General features: G+C 37.6%; 2 protein-coding genes across 2 annotated transcripts in view; one reads left to right on the forward strand and one right to left on the reverse strand.

The window, feature by feature from the left end:
* ogfod3 (2-oxoglutarate and iron dependent oxygenase domain containing 3) overlaps positions 1 to 16,771 on the forward strand; it is a 133,863-nt gene that overhangs the window by 42,789 nt on the left and 74,303 nt on the right. The window lies entirely within an intron of this gene.
* LOC140543674 (urotensin-2 receptor) overlaps positions 271 to 16,771 on the reverse strand; it is a 137,476-nt gene continuing 120,975 nt past the window's right edge. Inside the window, exon 3 of the mRNA XM_072666803.1 lies at positions 271 to 1,154. The gene's annotated coding sequence lies outside the window, so the exon portion shown is untranslated. The remainder of the gene's footprint in view (positions 1,155 to 16,771) is intronic.

Genomic DNA, 16,771 nt, shown 5'->3' on the forward strand with positions numbered 1-16,771 from the left:
TCCCTCTCTTCTGTGCAGATGGTCTCTAGCTCTGATATATTCTTAGGTCATCTTGCAGGCACAGCCTGTTTAAAGTCAATCCACACATTTTTTCTGTCATATATAACTCAGGGGACTGTAAGGGCCACTTCAAAAGCTTCAGTGTAGGTGTGTCCAAGTTCAGAGGTTGCGTCCTTTGAAGGACATGGTCGACAAAGGCTTAGCCTTCAAAGGCTGTAAAGAAAATAACAAACCACACATTTCAGGAAAAGTGTGTTTATTGACATCCTCGTCAGCACACAATGAATCTCGGGATATGTTGGCTGATCCTTCGTTACCAGGGAAAAGAAGAACACATTTCTCGGCCGCATACGAAAGTCGTGCTACTGTGAAGCAATCAGCCTTTAAATACAGCCTCAGAGGGATGCAGCCCCTGAATTGAGACATTATTGACGTCTCTTCATGTTGTAGAAGCCACACACTATTCTCTGCTTCAGTCTTTTAACAGATGGTTGGACATTTAGTGGTATTTCATGCAATTAATCCTTCTCCCCTTCCCTTCCACCTGTGCAATTTTGCCAACAACACTGGCAGCAACACAACCCCAAGGCATGATAGAGCCAAACCCATGTTTCACAGTTGGCAAGGTATGCTTTTCATGAGATGCAGTTTCTTTTTTACGCCTTTTTTACGCCTTTTTTACATACTTTTGCTGATTGTGGCAAATGAGATTTGTTTTGACGTCATCAGTCCACAGCACTTGTTTCCAAAGTTCATATGTTCTGTGATTTATTTTGTGATGAGATCATAGGAAAGGTTTCCTTCGTATGTCCTTTACATGAATTCTGCAAATTGGAACCAGCATAATAGTTTTATTGGTCCCATATTGACCTCCACAGTTCCCCTGAACAGCCATTGTTTTGATCCAGTACAGTGTCCCGCTATTACAAATAATGAGTGGGATATCTCTTGCCAGACCCTCTGGCAGACCAAACAACCAAGAAAACAAACAAACAAACAAAAAAAAGAGTAGACAAAACAGTGCTGGGCTGCTCTGTACAGGATGTTCCTCCAGATCATCAATGAGAAAGAGCTGTGAATGTCATTCTCTGGTGTTGTCTTGCCTTCTCCTTTTATAAAGGAAGAACCTAGTGTGGTCAGCCATGGAGCTGTACCTGTAGAAAATACACAAAAAACAGTCAGCACATTAAAGAAATATTTAACCAAAAACTGCAACAGTCATTTCTTAACATTATTCCACACCGTAGAATCCGAGGCTAAAACCACAAGGCTAATTTCTCACATCCTTCCTCTGGACACTGATTACTGACTCCAGTTTTCAGATCTTTAGAAGAGTCAAAGAAAAGATGAGCAATTTGCTTCTGCTGACAGTTCCTAATGACAAAATGTGACATATCTCAGGCAATGAAGCTGGGCCTTTACAACAGTTAGGGTGCCCAAACTTTTGCTAACTTTTTTAATGCTGTGAAAGACAGGGTAAATGTGTGTCACACTGTGGAAGGCGGACAGGCATGAGGCGGAGGCTGGACATAAATGCAGAGCTTACGGTTATAATAAAAGAGTAAAAATAAAAGTGCAAAACAAGGAAAATAAACAAACTGGCAAGCTCCACAACACAGCCAGGGCATGAAGGTGGTGAACATACAACAACAGACACAAACAGTGACACAAAGGGACTATACACAGACAGTAACGAGGCACACCTGACAGGAGTTAACAACACGGCAGAAATTGCCTTGAGTGCACTCTTCATGTAAAGCTGTGCTCTTCTGAATTAAATACAAATACAGTATACAAGTTTGGCACAACTGACGCCTTTCAGTTGTTTCACTTTCAGTTCTTGTAGTTGAAATTTGTCCCACTTCTCTGTGCAGATGGTCTGTAGCTCTGATATATTCTTCTAAAATTAGAAAAATGTAATAATTTAATAACTCAAAATAATAATAATAACAAAAAACAACAACAAAAAGCTGGCTACAAAAAAGTTTAAATTGGCTACTGACTTAAAGATAGAACAAGACTTACTAATATGTGCATTAAAAAAGTGTAGACTCTAGAGAACCTAGGTATATTGGACATCTTACTACAAAGTAAGGATGAAACAGATCAGGTCAGATTAGACTTGTTAGTGGGGAAACAGAGCAATAGATACAAGAAAGAAGAAAAACAGGTGAATCTGAAAAAGACTTTTTAGCAGACTTACAAACTGAACAGCGTAGTCCTAGGGTACAATGAAAACCCCATAAGAAGAAATTATGGAATATCCACCCCTCAGAAGCAAAGTATGTTGTTAAGCAGAGCAAAAAATGGATGGCTAAGAACAATGGGTGAGCACTTTTGATCCCCCATGCAATGCAAGTTAAAATAAATATATAATTTGAAGACACGTCAAATCCAATTTAAAAGAAGCTGAGAAAAAGAAAAGCATTTTACAATAATTGAAGGACAAAGCTGAAGAAGGTAAAAAGGCAGAAGAACAAAGAACGATGAAAGAAGACTTGAATCAAAAGGCAAAAGAGGTGGACATGTGCCTCTTCATAAAGGCAACTATGTACTACTAGAGGAATGCAATGAGGTAGGGTAGCAGTAGAAAGAGAAAGGCCATTTAGAGGTGTGGTAAGAACTACTTACAATTGCCCAATCAGAAGTGGAGAAGAAGGTTCAGCTTCGGTCCCATAATAAAACATCACTCTGTGATACAAGACCAAGGACCAAGAAGAGGATAGCTTTGACCCATTCTAACTGACATGAAATTCAAGAGGCTAGAGACAGAAGAGCTGTCATGAAAAGCAAAGAAACATGCTTCAATCAAAAGAAACCCCCTCACAGCAATAGAACTGAGAACAAAGAAGAGGACAGCACTGCAAACCACACAGACAAGGAAACGGCAACTGGCTGTGAAGACTATGAAGAACTAGACATAAAACTGAGAGGAAACTTAAAGCCTGAAGACAAAACAACTAAAAAAAGAGAAAATTGAAGTTTCCAGGAAATAACTACAGAATGCCAAGGCCCATCAGCGAAAGTCCGAACTAATACAAGAAATACTGGAGAGTACTGGTATACTTATTGAACATGGCTTACGGACCACCTCAGAAGTTCTGTCTCCAGACAGAGCAGAAAAAAGCAGAAGAAGCCAAGTTGCACTGAAACAAATTCGGTGGTAAAAAGGAGCAACATCCAAGGAGGTACTTGGATAGAGAGGAATACAAAATGCACCTGACGGGTCATGACATTATAACCCCAGGAAAGACCTCAAAATTTCGAGTACCACATACTGAATGTCAAGATTGGAAGCAGGCTGGAGAGAGTCTGGCACTAGGTGACACTAAAGTCGGACTGAGGCACGTCACAGAAAAACAAATCTCAGGTCATGGCCTGGTAGTGGTAGTTCAGTATGCACAGGAATGTATGATGGGATGCAATAAGGGAACAACACCCTACTAACACAGACCTTTATAGAACCTTGTAAGTTACCTTAATATCATGGTATCCTGGTCCTATTTGTCGTAGATTACCAGAATAAATGGAAACAAGAGACAGGTGAGCCAAGGAAGCAAACATATCCTGTGGTATAGATCTGTTTTATCTACTAGACATCTATTTGCATTTACATTTTAAGGCCAGAAGTTCACCCACACCAGGCTACCTCAGCCGTACTGAGAAAGGTCAAGCATCTCTAATTGGGTAGTAAAGACGTTTCTCCCCCCTGGACTTAAATAACAAATATAACAGTAATCTAGTAAATGCATGACCTGCTACTGCATAGCTTAAATCAACAACAATGCTCAGATGAATTCACTAAAATTGTGAAAGCAGTTGGCAGAGAGGGGTCCCAAAGTGGACAGAGCCAGACAATTTATGAAGACAGAGGTCAAGTATCTTGGCAGACTGCAATCACAAGCAAACAGGAAGTTGACAGTGGACAAATTTGAAGCCATTCTAAATCAGCCTGAACCGACCCCAAAGAAACAGATGCTTTGATTTCTGGGGATGACATGCTTCTGTAGACAACGTATTTATGACTATGCTGTCATGACCAGACTATAAGACTACTCCTACAAACAAACAAACTTTGCCAAGAAGTTCTTTCTATATGTTTTAAAAAGTGGCTTTGTGAGTGCTGACCTAACTCAAAAAGACCCAGACAAACACTCCATTGCCTGTTTGTGTGGTTGAAGTGGCGCAACGAATAACACCACTACCTGCCATTGAGCTACCACACCATGTGGGAGACTGGGGTTCGATTCCCAGTCTGGGTGACTGTGCTGTGCTACACCAATAAGAGTCCTTGGGGAAGACTCCTAACACAACATTGGCCCAACGCTGTAATAAGAGCCTTGTAAGTCACTCTGGATAAGAGCGTCAGCTAAATACCATAAATGTAAATGTTTCAACTGCTAGTTTGACCCAGTGGAACCATGCTTCCCTAAGAGCGAAAGGCCTTTTGCGGCAGTTGCATTTGCTTACAGGAAATCATCCACCGTCAGGATGGGCAGTTCTATTGCGACTTATCCAGCAGTTCCATTCTGTAATGTGACAAATATGTTCTTTGTGGATGGAGCTTTAATCCAGAAGGGCAACCAAAGATACACTGGATACACAGTGGTCTCTCCGGACTTCAAAGACATACTGACTCTGAAGATGTACTGTTCCCTCAAGCATCTTCGGTCTAAGCCTAACAAGATCTCCAATTTGTACATATGTGACTAAAAGTGTAGAAATGTGTAAATCTTGCATATTTTAAGATTTCCTCTCCAGCTCCCGTCCACTGGTGGAACTGTTTTGCCCAATACACAACCTGTCTGCCATGTACTTTAAGACAAATTGATTCATGTTACTTATCTTCATTATGGAGCTTTCAAAAAATAAATAAATGGATGGAAACTCCTGCAAAAACACTGTGTTTATGGTTATGGTTAGAGTTAAGGTTATGTTAGGTTATGGTTAGAATTAGGTTTAGGTGTTCTAAGGTATATTAGGGTGTAGGTTAAGGAGTAGTTAATTTTGGGCTATGTTACGGTTGCATTAAGGTTTTAGTGTAGTAGGTTTAGTATCAAGAGGGTTTTGTATAGTAGACGATAAACCTATTGCACTTGATGAAATACATGACCTTCTGTCAGCCATTCTTGCACCAGCTCAGTTAGCAGTAGCAAAATGCTCCTCAATTGCTATCTTTTTTGTGCAGAGTGGCACTCTCTCCACCAAGTGAAAGAAGCTAACAAAGAAACTGTGAAATCTGATGGCCTGCCAAAACCAGATGCCAGGGTTTACAAAGAAAGTGGAATGAACCAAACGTCCAGGGACCATGCAAGGTCATCCTCGCAACAGCTACAGCCGTACTGTAGATGGACTAAACCTGTGGAGTGAGTAAAGTGTCAGCCACTGCAGTCTAGACAAAAAGACAGAGACAAGCTTCTCTTGTCAGAAAAGGTAGAGGAATCTAATGAAGAAAGAAAGTCTTCAAATCCTGCTGATCGATCTTCAGAAGTAGTGACGTCACACCAGCAAGCACCCTGAGTAAAGTGCTTGCAAGCTCTCTTCAGGTAGCCCACGCAAGCCTGTTCAAAGCATCCTAAGATAGTATATATGGGCCAGAAGACCAGAAAAATATCCATCTGTATTTCCAGAGACTCAATTAACATTACAGCACTTAAAAATTGAAGACATAACATCACCACAGCCTTCTTGAAGAAAAGGTAAACTATACATATTTGAACTATATGCCATTCTGAATCCAGCTGCACTGAATGAAACTGTATTAAGAGCTGTGTCCCAATACCGACACTTAAATAATGGTATAAATGGAGTTATTTGACCCACTATCACATTGACATGCAAATGATGCAGCATGTTGTTACATGGTATTTCTGGATGTAAACATCTTTCAACAAGATATGGGATTTTAAATACTAAATTAAAATACTTCAGTAATAATAATAATAAACTTAAATAACTAAACATCTAAAAAAACTAGTTACATTTATTCAGTAAAAATATTCCTATTTGCACAGAAAAGCAGATTTCTTAGCATATTACACATTTGGGTGTATTAAAGCTCATAAAGAGCACCCCATAATTCAATTAGCCAGATAAAAGTCCCAAAGTATTGCAGTAACCAGCAAAACAGAGGGGAAATTTCGGTGGTGGGAAGAACACGCCTCTCACATCTCAGAGTAACCCATTATAAAATAAAAAAAACCCTGAAGGTTATAAAAGAAACCTATGATTCTATCCATTATGTCTGCACTCTACTACCAAACTCTGGTGCCATACCCATTCAAATATGTCCTGTAAAAAACACCTGTCCTTCACACATTTAACCAAATACTTTTAAGCCATGCTAAAACAGAACAGTGTAAATCTAATTTCTAAATAATATCCAACTGTGCAGGAACACCACCACATTTAGCTGAGACAGATTAGTGCTCATTACACAATATTACTGTTAACAGTACTATTATTGACTAGAAACAGTACTATTATAAACAGTACTATTATATAAAAAATAAAGTTTGATTATAAAAAGAACAATTGAATTACAAAGAGCCGAGAGGTTTTTATAACCCTGATGATGAGCTCATATAAAACTCATAATCATCATTATAGTTCACTTTATACCGAGAATGCTGTGGTGTGGTTCTGGACTCTTTTAAGGATACCGAGTTGCTTTTTTCTAATCATTCAAAATAGTTTGCAACTAAAAAAATGGAAACATGTTTTAGGGTGTGCCTCGCGGAGCTATCCAAGGTGCTGACTCCTGTTTTGATCCTTGAAGGAGGCCAGCTATTTCAAAAGGCAGATAAACAATCTCACTTGAACTGTCAGGATAATATTATTAATAATAGTAATTAACAGTATTAACAGTAATAGATCCACACTTAACATTTGACAAATAATCATGTATCAGGTTTCACCAGTTTCACAGCAATCAGACCAAAATCAACCATAAACTATGCAGAGCCTTTATACAGTATCTTACACTGGGAAAACAAGTACGGTTTGAAATCATCTGAGCCTACATCAAGAAAAAGGTACAACAGACTTAAACATGTTTTGGAAAGTTCTGTAAAGAACCATCTACAATAGGTTTTCCATTGTGGAGAGAAACCATTCAAGTATTCAAATGACAGTTGGCTTGGTTCTACACTGAGCCACCATCTTTTTAAAAGAATGCTTGAAGAATCACATTATAAAGAGTGCTCATTTTATATAAGTCACTTATTATTAATAATAAATTAAATAAAATAATAATAATAGTAATAATAATAATAATAATAATAATAATAATACACTTTACCAGCTCAAAGTGATTTTCAGTAAAATGGACAAGATAGACCTCCCAAATAAGATAACTGTCTAACAAGATAAATTTGTCTTAACACATTAGACAAATAAAGAAACAACAGAATCATAATGAAAAAGAATGGAAAAAATTGACACTTAATAGTTAAAATAATATAAGAAACAAATAATAAGCATGTCTGGTTATAAAATAACATTCTTACAAATAATAAGCATGTCTTGATGGATGTTTTGTTGAGGTATGTTTTTAGTCATTGTTTAAAAATGTTAACTGAGGCTGCTTCTCCTCTTGGTAACATATTCCATGGGTTAGGGGGGTGTAGGTGACAAAGGCTGCTTCACCAATTTTATTTTGGGGGACTTTTGGAATATTTAGCAGGCTTGCTAGAGGACCTGAGGGCTTGTAGAGAGACATAAAAACGACAGAGACTCAATGATGTAAGACAGTGCTAAACCATTCAGAGCTTTATATGTAAGCAAAATCAATTCTAAGATGCAGGAAGCCAGTGAGGTGTATCTAGAACCGGATGTGCTCTGTCTGGCAGCAGAGTTTTTTTAGAAGACAGTAAACAGAGCTTCTCTGCATCTTGTTGGTTAAGAATAGATGTAATGTGTGATTTAAAACTTAAATCAGAAGCTAAAATTACACCCAAATGTGTTCTTTTCTCTGATGACTCAAATCTTCTAGTCTCGTAGAGAGGGCCTCTCTTTTGGTTTCATGGCTAAACAAGAGAATTTCTGCCTTTTCTTCATTTAATTTTAGAAAATTGTTGCTCATTCATTGATTCATTGCAGACAGACAGGTAGTCTGAGAGCCTATAGCATGTATGTCATTTGACTCAACAGAATTGTACTGTATAGCTAAGCATCATCCACATAGCTATAAAAATTATATGTTCTATGATTATATACTGGTAGAGTATATAATGAAAAGGAAGGGGACCAACAACAGCTTCCTTGTGCAACATCACAAGATGTGCCATATTTCCCTGAAACATGATCTCTCTGTATTATGTCTGAAAAATAGACCTGTCAGTATTTTACCAAATCTATTTAAAAGCATGAAAACAAAATATACATTATTGATTAATCAAAAGGAAAAACTGCAATGGAGTTTTTTAATTTACTGAGTTTATTTAAACAATTAAGTGACAGCCTTAACCTCGACCTGTTGTCTGTTATTAGTCTTTAGCGTATGCTTTATTAAATGTAGACAGTCATATTTCAGTATTGCATAAGCTCGATCTAGCTTCTGATTAATTGCTTTATTTATTTATTGAATTCTTCACTGATCCTTTACCATCCCTGGTTAAAATGATGTAACCTCTAAGTAAGGGGTGGGGAACTGAGGGTCAGTTCCAGCACAGTTTGTTGATTTCCCTGCTTTAACGCACCAACTAAACCTGGCCATTAATGGGTGCATGGAATCAGGTGGGCTTCAGCAGGACAAGCAGAAAACTGTGCAGTTTCCCACCCTTGCTTTAACTAAAAAGTGACTCAAATAGTGCTCTTTTTATGTGCACTTTATACCTAATGCCACGGTTTGGGGTACTTTGTCTCCTTGGCTCACAATTGAATTATCAGTGGCTGTTTGTTTTTTAATTGTTGTTTTTCATGGTGCTTGGCTTTAAATGAAAATCAATTCTGCCATTAAATTCAGAGGTGCCAGGTGCCCTTGAAGGTGAATTGCTCTCTTTTTTATTTATCTAGAGGGATCCAGCTGAGACCAAGGTTTCACTGCATGCAGCCCCTTTTGCATCATATTAGCAAAATGCAAACAACAGACAAAGCCATGCTTATAAAACCTGTAAACTGGCATAATAGTTTTAGGTCATTTTTAATGGAATTGTCTAGTTGCTTGGTATGTACATAAATGTTTCACATTATGTAAGATTTATTTATAATATTTATCTTTTTGTTTTTAAATGAGGCAATACTACAGAAAAAGGTTGCTTGACTGTGATATGCATTCCCATTTATTCTAATAGAAAACAGTCAGCATGTTACAAGTTACATGTTACAGTCCTCGTAAGATACTTGCAATGCCCCCCACCCCCACCCCCCCCAATATTATGCTTCTCTACATCAAAATATTGATTTGTCTCCTCAGTCCAGCAGATGTTACGAGCATTATTTAAATATTTATTTTCCAACATTAAGTTGAACCCCTAGCTAAGCCTTCACAGAATGCATTACAGCATCTGCAGAACAAAGCCGTTTCACTCTCCTACTGCTGCCCATGGGGTTATAGACTGGACCTAATTATTTGCCAATGAGGGGTCCATTATCAGCATTCATACTTTTCTTTGACATACAGTTTCTACATACCATATGATAAAGAGAGTCATTTGACTAAGTGGAGCGGTGCTGTATTTCTTCTGTCTTCCTGCATCATTTGGATCGACACTCTGTGACTACTTTGTAATCTTATTGGCTCTTATGGTCGTAGTGAATCATAATCAGTCAGTCATTCTAGTGGGTAAAAAATAGACTCCAAAAGTGACCATATCAGCATATGGAACGGGCACAATACCTTCCATCAAACACAGCTGTCAGTCAGAAAATAATAAGGCACATGGCTGGAAATAGCTTACTGTAACTACATTCACTCGAAACAGCATGAATGTGCATAATGACATGCTGCCTTTTTTAAAAGCCTCATTTCTTATGAAAGGACCCGTACTTATAATAATTGCATTGAATTCTTTGTTTATTCTTGCTGTGTCCTTTTCTTTTTTTTACCCTTTAGTATTTGTTCTCATGTTGATTGTGACAGTGACCGTGGCACTTATGGTTTAACTGAGAAATAATGTATAGCTGTCATTTAGAGTCACATATTAGAGCTATCATGAGCCACTGCTACACTTATATCTTAACCTTAAACTGTGCCAACGAAAAAAACTAAAATTGGCTTGGTATGGTTGTCACGTCGTCTGTCATATCTGTGGATGTGACTTTAGTAACATATTTCGTAGAACAGGAATGAATCAGTTAACGAATCCCCAGATACAGATACACAGATTCAAATTAGAGATGACAAACTGATGAAATATGATTTAAAATAATAATGAAATCTTGTGCACAACATTTGTCTGATCACTGTGATTAACTGCACCCTTCTGAAAATCACATTGTCTCTATTTACATGTACATATATGTATTATTTTATTTTAGATATGGGAAATTTTAAATTTAGACAGTAACACATTTTGTTGTCTTTGTACACCTCAGTGGTGTAATTCTTTAATTTAAAAGCTTTAACAAAAATAAAAAACTTTTACACAGTCCCCCCATTTTTACAAGCTCAAAAGTAATTGGACGAATGACTGATAAGCAGAAGTTTGACCTGTCCCCATATTATTTCATGACACATTAAGAAAAATAAAGTTCTGGAGTTGAATATGTGCTGAATATGTGATCCTTCATTCACATGTTGATACAAGTGAAAGAAGCAATCATAAAGCTCCTTTTACACATTCTTACAGACGTAATAAATGCACATCAAGTTTTAAAAAACAAACAAATACATATATTAATGGTGTCTTTCACACCGAGTCTGGTACTGATGGACTGCAATGCTGAGTCGATTTTTCAAATTAGAGCCTGCTCTACTATCTGCATTGTTCGGATGCATTAAAATCAGTCTGATCAGTCTGAGCTCCGTTGTCATAGTTGCAGACCAAACAAATGAGCAGCAAAATATTAGCAGAACAGCCAGGGTTGCTGTATGGGGGAAAGTTATGATGACTCTAAGGTCCTGTGCCTGACAGGGGCTCTAAAAATTTATTGATTAATTGGTCAGAATTGTTAGAGGTGTATGCCCAGTGTAATATCTGTTCACGGGACGCAAAATCCCTGGCAGCCCCGCCTGAGAACAGCTTATCTTGTTCATAGCAGAAAACCAAAGCTTATATGATGAGTTTTCACTTTTCACTGACCACTTGTGTAAAAAAGGAAAAAGCAATCAGGGAGCAGAGAAAAAGAATTGGGAGCGGGAATTTATGAGAGCTATGGAGTTTCTAGCCCTGTTTACAGAGCACAGAAGGCAAAATACGTGCTGGACTCTGTGTGTAAATACCACTACGTTAAAAATCACATCTGATTTATTTTTCGGCCAAATATTTAATCAAAAAAGGGAACTTAGGCTGAAGAAACAAAACATACCTGTCAGATAGAGAGCAGAAATAATCTGGTGAGCTCAGAAACACTAAGCATTTTGCACTAGAGGCTTGTATAGCTAAAAGGTAATGGAAATCACATCTCATCTAAACTCTCAAGGTGAAATGAAAGCAGTAAACTAAACATACCAAAAACACTGTGCTCAACAGATTACATTAGACTAAGAGATAAAATATGTATATCTGATTTTTTTTGAAGAATTATTCCAGCATTATGTGAGAAATGTCATTTCTTGCCCCCTGGCTCCCCCTACCATTAAAACAAGCTGTACAAGTGCATCTGTAACATTCTGTAAGCTAAGGCATACAGAATCGTCACTGAAAGTGAAAGAATCATGTGGACTGATGTAGTAGAGTCATACTACAGAATATGCAACGTTACGTAGTTCTCAAGAGTGTGGTGGTGCCCGCTTGAAAGTTACATAGTGCAGTAAGCAGCATGCTGACACCAGAGTAGCAGCGACAGAAGCGTCAGTGTCTGGGTCAGTGATGAGTGAACATGACTGTAAAGCTGTTATATAAAGATACAAATGCTATATAATGTTGCTTTAATACCGTCCGACTCTGATCATTAGTGATGTAAGACATTTAATGGCATAATACTGACTACTACTACTGAGAATATTCTATGCCGTAGCTGAGAAACATGTTTACTTTTATACTACCCGAGAAAAGTAACTTTTGTGCAAGTGTTCTCTCTGGCCTGGCCTGTGACTACTTTCAGCATGGCTTACACCAGTGTGCCTTTTTAATGAAAATACTGCATTATCATTATTCACTGCATAGAGAGAGCTGTATTTATGATGCTCTTTTAACACTGTTCTTTGTGAAATGCATCCTGAAAGGCTTATCTTTTGCTGTCAGACATGCCTTTGTCTGCACTATCCTATTAATGTGTTTTTAAATGATGGACGTTTATGTTTATTGGCTGTGATCACTGGCTTTAATTATTCAGTCTGTAAAAGGATGCCAAACCTGAGCTGCAGACAGACAGGTTTGAGCAGAGGAAACACATGCTGTGGGGAAATTTGTGGGCAGATGTTTCATTTGCAAGAGCGATCAAAAGCTTTGGGACTATGAGGCAGATCTCGGTGGATGTGCCGTTACTCCACTGTCATTCATCTCTCTCACATTTAGCAGCATCATTATCATGCAGCTTCGGCCTCCACTCTGAGAGTGGCCCATTAACAGCACACAGGGAGCATGTAGGTGTGGACTGCAATCACTCCAGCTCACTTTCATTCATTAATGCTAAATGTTCCCATTGAATCTCATTCAGAAAGTTGTCTTTCTCAAATCGGTTGAAGTTGTTGATTTTCAGATGTTCTTGTCCACTATTGTCCTTTGCTGCCTGAAGCACAAAACCTAACCTGTGGCACTTTTCTTTAGCAATTTCTCAAGATTACCACAAGGCACATCACAGTTTCATCACTTCAGTCTTCTTCACTTGATTTACATCTGGATGCGTTTCTTTTAGTTTCTGCTTTTGAGGATTTTTTCAAAAATATTTTACAATGCTGGGTTAAATACAACCCAGTTTGGGTCAAATGGTACTATATTCAGTCTTGGCCAAAATATTGGCACCACTGCCTTGCTTTCAGAACTCTGTTGCACTTTTAAATGTATTAGTATTCGCATGTTTATTTCTTTTGTTTGCGACAACAAAGTCAAACCTCAAATCTGACTTCACTCCACACAGAACTATAGAAATGAACTGTGTTTGATATCACAACCTTTGGAGACCGCCTACCCCTACTCCCACTTAGCCCATTCGAAACTAGGCCAGCCTGAACCTGACAAGAAAATCGCAGTTGGCAACTCTGACTGATATGATCAGTCTCACATCATTAGCTCACTATTGCAGTAACTGCCAAACACAGTTTCCTGTTTTTACTTGAAAAAAATCAAATATATTAATTAGTTTCACTTAAAAAAGTGGTCAAATGCAGGACTGCCAGATTCTCCAATTTTCTTGGAGCGAGATTTAGATTGGTCCAACCCTGAATGGTTTGGTTTGTTTAATCAATGAAATCCAGAGCGGTGTGGGGGTGGAGTTGTAGTGCAGGTGGAGTTGTAGTGCTCTCCTTAAGTCAATCAGGAGTGTGTTTAATCAGTGAAATTTGAAGCGGCAGCTGTTGTCAAATTCATCCAGAGGTTGTTCTGAAAGAGTACAAAGGGTCACTTAAATGTGTACAGAATGGCAAATGTGATTTAGTTCTTTGTGGAAGCAAGATCTAAATGTGGAAGCAATACAAAACGTTGATGATGAACTTGAATGAACAGTAGTGTTTTGGTCTTGAAAAATAAAGTTACACCTTAGAAGATGGACACATGGAGACTGACTTTAAAGTATCACAGAAAAAAAGCTTGAATCTATTAAACATAAAAAAAAATATGAACTTATTGCTAAAATATAGTAATTGGTATTGATTGTGTGTCTACTCTTTTTGGTCTGTTAGCCCTGTATTATTTTAAGCATCTAATGCTAAAAGAAAAAAATGAAATGGCTATTTCTGACTAAGAGTAAGGGGCTTATTTTTAGGACACATTAGCTTTTATCTGTCATAGCAAAAGGTATAATCTGTCCACAGCCAAAGATAAGTGCCACTGTTGCAGTGAGGCCTTTCCCCCGTTGGATCAGCACCTCAGCTGGCCATATGTTCACTTTTAGGTAAGAAATTAGGGACTTTACGCAGCGATGGCTAGAGGGAATAACTGCATTAGCGCTGCAGCCATGAAAACCAAAGTCACTAAGCAATACTGGAAGTGTTGGAGCGTTCGCCCACCCATTAGAATATCATAAGACAATAATCAATATTTTATCACTTTTTCAAAACTTGTGCTTAACTTAACAGCAAGTACAAGACACATCTCATACTGTTATACATGCTCTGCACCTGGCTCCTAAAGGGAACGGCAAGTGATACGCAGATTGGTTCATCGCATGTTACGCTCAAAACACACCCTTGATTAATTAAGAGAGAACTTCTTCCTGCAAGCCATTCAGACTTTCAACCAGGATATCAACTAGAACTATCACACACACACACACACACACACAGGATTTTCACTAACCATTTATTACTTATACTATTACTCTAAATCCAGCTCAGCTGCACAACATATGCTGCACATTCACTTTTGCACTTTTTAGACTAATTACTAATAATGAATAATAATAATAATAATAATAATAATAATAAATAATTAATAAAAGCACTAATAAACTAATAAAAGTCACAAAGCATAAGGGATTAAATTCTTCATTTTTATATTGTGATAGTAAGTGTTTTGTCATATTATCTTTGTATATATTATCATATTTTATGTTATTTGACATCTTTGCTAATTTAATATATTATATTATATATTTTTGTTTCATGTGAGCAAACAGTTATGAAAGCATTTTACTGTTAGTACTACTAGGTATGATATCTTCCAATGAAGTTCATTATTGCTATTGTTGGAGCAAGGTTAGAGTATTCAGAGTATTTAAAAGGAGCTTTAATGTCACTTTTTTAACAATGATTCCAAACAAGTAATAGCTCTAACAAATAGGTCCTGAGAAACTTTGCATTATTGCAAATGTCTATAGGCACCTAATCCCACAATTTGTGTTGTTGCTTGTGAAAGTACTATACAGAATAAAGAATGTGCTTATTGGACTATTGTATAGATAAGCAATAACCATATTTGTTTGTTTGTATGTATATGTATATGTATATGCATATATTTAATGGAATTGCAATTTAATTTTTTCACAACAATTTGATTCAAAGACTGTGCTACAATCAACCTGCTGATTGTCTGAGTAGTGCAATTAAAACTTAGTTGGAAAGCATCCTGATGAAAGCTTCCGGAATTGACTGTTGTTGAATGATGCTGTTGAAGATATGGCAATTTATTTTAAATGGTATAACAGTGTAATTATGACAGTGTAATTAACCAAACTGATTATTTTGAAGTCCTGTTAGATGTGTGGCTTAGTGTCGCATAAGGCCAGAAATGCTAGTGAAGACAGATAAGAGTAATTGTGACATTAAGAGTCCCTCTATTTTGCATGATTACAATTAGACTATCATTGTTGCTCTTTTCCAAAGTCCATGTGGGGTGATCTCAAACATCACCTTTTGTACTGTATGTATCAGATAAATTACAGGTCTATTTTTTTTTAACCTCAGAGCCTTTTACATGCCATACACTGTTAATGCAGATTCATAAATACCAATGTCTGGCAGCAGCCCATGCCAATGCTATGTCTGATTAAAGGGGTCACATGTGCTTCAGGCTGAAGGTAGTGTTTTACATGTAGCACACTAAGGCAGTGAGTCTTTGAAGGATGTAGCAGACAATGAGCCTGAGAGAGTCACTCAAGTGGCTCACTCATTTCCCGTTCTCTTTCCAGCCACATAAAAACACCTATTTCACCTTCGTGAGACTGCTTTTGATCTTTCCGTCCTGCAATGTTGAAAAATGAGCCTTTTTGAGAACAGCACAAATAATGCTACTTCCTCTCCAAACAGAGGCAATTATTTTTTTTACATTTTTTGCCACTTTCTATAATTACCTTAAATGAATACTATGAACAAAACATGATTGTTTTCCCCTTCCAGCTGCCTTAAAGTCAACAACATTCTGCTTCTTATTTTAAAACAATAGTTTTCATTGAAAATATGACAAAACAAAAAGAAACATTACATAAAAAATTAACTTTAAGAAGAACCCTGTTCATTCAGCTGTTAGTTAGCTACTAGTGAAGGGTTCTTTCTATAACCATGTCCAAGCCAAGGACAATTTTGTGTAGAAAACAGGGACTTGCTCAGTAACACTTGGAGATCTGTTTACTGAGTCCAGTCCAAGCCAGAGGGGCTTGGCTTTTGAAGATATGGGCCCATGAAAGATACGATGACTGCTATCTTACTACCCACTGATAACTGTTCAGAGATACAAGACACTCAGGGCAACTTTAATCAGAAGGCCCACAGGCCTGGAGCTCTTCCTTCAGATGCCCAAGAGATGACTTTCAATTGAAGTGACTTTTCCTTAGAGAAAAGTCTTTGGACTAAATTTAGACTGCCAGAGTGATAAGGGGGAAAATACTATATGGCATCTGAAACTACAACTTCAATGGCTCTGCATTGCTTTGTTGCTTTCAGCAAAAGAGAACATAAGGGCTACACACTTCATAGGTGCTGTATTTAAAAAGTGTAAGTTGCTTGCAGGTTTCCATGATTCTCTGTGATGTTATCTCTAAAGCCAGGCTGGAAAGATCCTGCGTCTACTTTCAC

The sequence above is a fragment of the Salminus brasiliensis genome, chromosome 22 (assembly GCF_030463535.1).
Source record: "Salminus brasiliensis chromosome 22, fSalBra1.hap2, whole genome shotgun sequence".
Classification (NCBI taxonomy): domain Eukaryota; kingdom Metazoa; phylum Chordata; class Actinopteri; order Characiformes; family Bryconidae; genus Salminus; species Salminus brasiliensis.